This window comes from Peromyscus californicus, unplaced genomic scaffold (genome assembly GCF_007827085.1).
Source record: "Peromyscus californicus insignis strain IS unplaced genomic scaffold, ASM782708v3 Scaffold_6__1_contigs__length_162567912, whole genome shotgun sequence".
In the NCBI taxonomy this organism is placed as follows: Eukaryota; Metazoa; Chordata; class Mammalia; order Rodentia; family Cricetidae; genus Peromyscus; species Peromyscus californicus.
The window spans coordinates 20,511,851-20,518,646 of NW_026294584.1; positions in this window are offsets into that span (position 1 = coordinate 20,511,851).

Genomic DNA, 6,796 nt, shown 5'->3' on the forward strand with positions numbered 1-6,796 from the left:
GTGATCCCTGTGTCTTTCTTGGGGTCCTGTTTTCCAGGTAGCCTCCCTGGTGATGTGAGTAGCAGTCCAGTCATCCTTGTTCCACATCTAGTATCCTCCTATGAGTGAGTACATACCATGTTTGTCTTTCTGAGTCTGGGTTACCTCACTCAGGATGATTTTTTCTAGATCCATCCATTTGCCTGCAAACCTCATGATATCATTGTTTTTCTCTGCTGAGTAGTATTCCATTGTGTATATGTACCACATTTTATTTATCCATTCTTCAGTTGAAGGGCATCTAGGGTGTTTCCAGGTTCTGGCTATTACAAACAATGTTGATATGAACATAGCTGAGCAAGTGCTCTTGTGGTATGATTGGGCATTCCTTGGCTATATGCCCAAGAGTGATATAGCTGGATCTTGGGGGAGATGGATTCCCAATTTTCTAAGAAAGCACCATATTGATTTCCAAAGTGGTTGTACAAGCTTGCATTCCCACCAGCAGTGGAGGAGAGTTCCCCTAGTTCCACATCCTGACCTACTCTGGTGTTGGGATGGCCAAACACCCTAATTCTCATGCTAGAAACCCCATCCAATGACTGAGGGACCTGGATGCAGAGATCCATGGCTAGCCCCCAGGTGGAGCTCCGGGAGTCCAATTAGCATGAAAGAGGAGGGTTTATATGAGCAAGAATTGTTGAGATCAAGGTTGGATAAAGCACAGGGACAAATAGCCAAACAAATGGAAACACATGAACTAGGAACCAGTGGCTGAGGGGCCCGCAACTGGATCAGGCCCTCTGAATGGATGAGATAGTTGATTGGCTTGATCTGTTTGGGAGGCATCCAGGCAGTGGAACTGGGTCCTGTGCTCATTGCATGAGTTGGCTGTTTGAAACCTGGGGCTTATACAGGGTCGCTTGGCTCGGCTTGGGAGGAGGGGACTGGACCTGCCTGGACTGAGTCTACCAGGCTGATCTCAGTCCTGGGGGAGGCTTTGCCCTGGAGGAGGTGGGAATAGGGGGTGGGCTGGGGGTAAGGGGAGGGGGGCGGGAGGGGGGCGGGAGAGGGGGGGGGGGGGGGCGGGAGAGGGGAGAACAAAGGAATCTGTGGCTGATATGTAGAACTGAATTGTATTGTAAAATAAAATAAAATAAAATTTTAAAAAAAGAGATAGTACAAGTCAGGAATAATTCTAGATTTATAAACTACAGCTAGAAGCTGACAATCAACAACCTACAGGACACCTACAGAATTTCCTCATGTGTTTGTAGACCAATATAATCATGCTCATACATAATTTTCCTAAGACTTGCCTCTGACATCATCCTCAGACCTTCTCTGTCTTGTAGACTTACAGGCACACTTGGCTATAGTATCTCCCTTGCCTCTTATTCTTTACACCATTCTCTCAACAGTGCTGACGAAGATTGAACTGGTTTATGATGCAGTAATATTGTGGTTTTGGTTGAGCTTGCTGTCGATTTAAACCCCAATACCCAGTCTCCACAAACATAGACACTTAACTGATTGGTGTTTCAACCTCAATAAAGGTTTTTTCTTTAATATCATTGATTTTTTTTTGCCTGCCCAAAACTTAGTGAATTCAAATTCCTGATGTTGCCCAACTTTTCTTTTTTTTTTTTTTTTTTTTTTTTTTTGGTTTTTTGAGACAGGGTTTCTCTGTGTAGCTTTGCGCCTTTCCTGGAATTCGCTTTGGAGACCAGGCTGGCCTCGAACTCACAGAGATCCGCCTGCCTCTGCCTCCCGAGTGCTGGGATTAAAGGCGTGCGCCACCACCGCCCGGCTTGCCCAACTTTTCTAAAAACCAACTTGTGCCATCTGCAATCTGACAATTCTGATCCTGCAATTTGACTAAAGCTGTTGATAAGGAGAGTGCCAAAGCCAAGCTCTTTGTATGATCTCCAGAAATTTTTTCTGTAAGAAAATGGAACAGAGAACCAATTTTGCAAGATGCCATGGAAGGAATAGTATCAAGCTCAATGTGAATGGAAAATGCTGCATCATTAAATTGTCCTTTTGAAGATTGAAAATGCATATATATTGATGATTATAAATAGAATTCAGTTAACCTTCCATCTCTAGGCAAGCAGGCCGAGCAACCAGTGGATGCAGTCCAGTAAGCAGCATTCCTCCATCATCCTCTACTGTCTCTGCTTCAGTTTTTGCTTCCGTGTTCCAGCTTGAGCTCTTCCTGGCTTCCCTCAATGGATGATGGACTGTAACCTGTAGGCCACAAACACTTTCCTCTCCAAGTTGCTCTTGGTCATGTTGTTTATCCCAGCAACAGAAAGCTAACCAGGACAGTATCCTTGTCTTAAATATGTTGAGATAAGATGACGAGCTTAGTTAGGGTTTCTATTGCTGCAAAGAGACTCCACAACCATGGTGCTCTTATAAAGGAAAAGCATTCCATTGGCGTGGCTTGCATTTGCAGATGTTTAGTCCATTATCATCATGGTGAGACATGGTGGTGTTCAGGCAGACATGGTGTTGGAGAAGGAGCTGAAAGTCCTACATCTTGACCCACAGGCAACAGGAAGTGGTCTGAGACAATGGGCATGGCTTGAGCATATATGAGACCTCAAAGCTCACTCCCACAGTGACATACTTCCTCCAACAAGGCCAGAGACACTCCAATCGAGCCACACCCCCTAATAATGCCACTCCCCATGAGTTTATGGAGGCCAATTACATTCAAACTATCACACTGATAAAAGTAAACGTTTACTTTATGGTGATTCACAATGTGAAATATGAGCATAAGCTACTCAGTCTCTATAAAATTTACTGGGCCTCAGAGACCTCCTTCATAAAGCATTTTTTGTTTGTGTGTGAACTCGGTCCTTAAATTTATTGGCAAAGCCTCTTTCAATTTCAAGATTGATATAGTGTGTTTGGTAGAATTATCTCAGTGAATATTTGGGGGGCTATGCTGCTCAATCAGCTCCATATCTCTAAAGTGTCCTCTCTCAGTTCGTGTAATTGGTCTCATTGATGACACATATACATCAATAATGAGGAAACATTAAGACTACTACTTCATGGAGAAACCAGACTTCAAAAACCAACTTTATTTGATTTAGTTCAACTTTATTTTTATTTATATGTTTTTTGAGTCTCATGTTTCCCAGGCTGACCTTGGACTCACTATGTAGCTAAAGATGACCTTGAACTCGGAATGGTTCTGCCTCTACCTTATAAGTGCTGGCATCACAGGCATGCAAACTACACCCAGTCCAGATGGTGCTGAAGCTTGAATCTTTGGTGTCATGCATGCTAGACAAGTACTCTACAAATCAAACTACAGCCCAGACCCACAAAATGTATTTCTTTAGGTTTTATATCCTAGTAAACCTTGAAAATATGACAAATCAAAATGCACATTATCATGTAATCTACCAGATATCATAGCTTAAGCTTAGCAAAAGAATGCACTGTGGGGTATTAGATGTCCCCTTGAGATTATGAATGACTGGGAGCTGGGGTTGGCCTTTGCTACCCAACAGAGAGATAATGTTGCACCATATATTGCTAGCAGGGGATGGGTAGCAGAACTGAAGCAATTTTCATTGAATGCATACCACTTTTGCAAGACAAACGCAAACACTCTTTAGGGTGAGCTCTGCTAAGTGTGGGTTGGGGGGGGTGAAAGTACGCATACAGATATAGTACTTTGAATATACATTATGTACTTTGCTTGTCTATGTTTAAATTTTTCATTTCTTAAATAGTGTCTTTGATAGAAGCTTAGAATCTTGGAATTAATTTTGTCTTTAATGTCCCTGTTCTTATTAGCATTTCGCCCTTCTAAGGACTCTTTGCCCACCACACGGTCACTAACATGGAAGTGAGTCTTCTCAGAATTCTGTGTTGGCTCATCTCAGCGACTGTGTTTGAGACTGTCTTGTTCTTCCCACAGACTCATCATTAGTTGTCTAAAGAAGCCTCTAGTTGTGGAGAACCTACACTGTCTGTTATGGTAAGACAATAGCTATGCTCAATTTTAAAAGATCAGAGAGAACATTACAGCTCCTAAACCCTTAAATTGGAAGGATGCTTTGAGGGGCATTCCCTAAACTCCCCAATTAAATAAGGCTTATTAGGAGAGTCTTTATCAAACCACCTTGGGAACTTTATTCAAGGCACAATGATCTTTTTCCCCCCATCTACTTGTTTACTTGTTTTCCATATAACCCTTCCATATGCTTTAGATTATATATATTTTTATAAAGGTTATCAGTGATGAACAAATTAATTAATGAATGTGTCTTAGTTAGGGTTTCTTTTGCTGTAAAGAGTCACCATGACCACAGCTACTCTTATAAAGGAAAACATTTAATTGGGGATGGCTTATAGTTTCAGAGGTTGAGTCCATTATTGTCATGGTGGGAAGCATGGTGGCACATAGGCAGACATAGTGCTGGAGAGGTAGCTGAGAGTTCTACATCTGGAAGTTCTACAGCAGAAAGAGAGTGACACTGGGTCTGGCTTGAGCATTTGAAATCTCAAAACCCACCCCTAGTGACATACTTCCTCCAACAAGTTCACACCTACTCCAACATGGCCACACCTCCTAATAGGGCCACTCCCTAGGGCCTATGGGGGCCATTTTCATTTAAACCACCATAGAATAGATGAATCAGTAGACCCAAATTGCAGTGTGGCTGACCATAATGTCATCAGTTTGGGATTTGTATTTCCTACTACTTCAGACTGGAAGCCTTCCCTGTAACATTCACCCACTACTATACTGTCTATCTATTAAGTTATGCTGTGGGGTAAGGCAAAGTTTGGAATTGCAAAGTCCATTCCTTTAGGAGAGGTGAACCCTCTCTGTCTCTATTTGAATGAAAATTGGGATCCTCTGAAACTTCAGTGTTCACCCTTTCCTGGGTAATGAAAGATTCAGGATGGGGCTAATGGGGGAATTATTGAGAAGACTGGTTTTTTTTCCCCTATAATTTCCTCTCTAGCCTTTTAGGTGGGTAATTAACAACAGAATTGACTTTCTTAGATTATTTCCTAGTAGCACAAGGTCAGTTAAAGCAGACCTGCTGGCATTCCAGAAAAGGGTATCTTTTACTGGTGTTTATCATTCAGGTCCTGCAACCCACACTAGGTGAAAACTGGTGTGACAGCTCTCAGCTCAGGTGCAACTTAGAAGGAAACAGATTCTGCTTTGCTTAAATTGTTTCCATTGACTGGGTAAGAATAAATTAAAGGTCCTCATAGGTAATAGCTTCTGAATTCAATTAAAAATATCATCAGGCAGCTTCTTTCCTTTTTTCCCCCTGAAAGTACAGAAATGATATCAAGCTACCTAAGTGATTTTCTTATGAAATTTTTTGATTGACAGATTGAGCCAAATTCTTCCTCTGCCTCATTCACACTAACATAGGAACAGGTCATGGGAATCAGAAGAAAAGTGTAATTGTCTCACTATAGGAAGAATCGCAGTTACAATCTTAAAAGCCTATCAGTTCATCTTTTTGTTCACTCGTTCACACACTGATTTATTGAACAAACATGCATCTCTTGACTTGGCCAAGTTTCACTGCACAAGCATTTAATACCTACCCACCTGGGATTTCCCTCTTTATGAGCCACCCTGGTTTTCTAGACTCTAATCTTAAAGTAATCAGGGGCCATGGCTGACAGATAGCTTAATTCCCAGAATGATGGACAATATATATTGTACTTTAGATGAGAACTAAGTGGAAGGAAAGGAGAGATGGAGGGAGGGAAGGAGGAAGAAGGGAGATGATAGAAATGTATGAAATTCATGTTTCTTGGTTTTATATGGAAATATATGAACAGAATGAGCATATGCAGTTTTGTTTTCTAACCACTTTTTAAGGGTGGAATGAAAATGCCCTTTACATTTTCTTGATTGCTAAAAGTGTGTCCAATAAAAATACAAATGTGTAGGATACACATGGAACAAAGTAGGATTCACCTTTGGCCTCACCACTCAGAGAACACAGGTGTCCTAAGAATTTTGTAACTGTTGACACCCAATCTTTTCCAAAAGTAATTAACAAAGCAGAACATCCAGTTTTGGTCTTTCATTCTGACTGTTACCTGTCAGTGTGAGAACCTTATTTTACAGGTAGAAAACTCTCCTCATCTTAATGTGAGGCTGCATCTCTGCTAAGTCATTGAGCTGCTTCCCAATCAGCCCGAGGCTTTGCAGGTTCTCACAGTCTGATGAGCTGTCAGGAATAGGAGTCATGTTAGAGTCTAGAACACTGGCAAGAACTAAGTGCAGGATGTTGTGAGTGCTGCTACCTTATTTCCTGTCTAGAACCTTTTCCTCTCATCAACAAACACATCTCTTTTGTCTTTGTTCATGTCTCTACTTAAAATGTTTCCTTATTCAAAGCATGCCCCACATCCCTGACATTATAAAGCCCCCATTTTAATTCTTCTGTTGTTATACCCAGCATTACATGAAGGATTTGGCTTTTAGAATAACGAAACAAGGCCTTTTTGGTCTTGTTTACCAGAGTCAGAAACACAGTAAATCCTTAATCAAGTCTTATCATAAGAAATAATGTCTCCCCAGATGTAACACAGCAAGTTAATTGATCTCTTTACTCATTCTCTAGCTCTAGGAATGCTTCTAGGGAAGATGTGGTCAAGAGGGCAGAGTTGCACACCGTGATGGATAATGATGAATTGTACACTGAGAAGTAGTGGAAACTTTGTTCTACTGATGAGAATCTAGAAAAACCTTTTCCTACCAGATACTAGCTTGGAGCTCACGAGGCTGGAAAAGTTCTTGAAGATC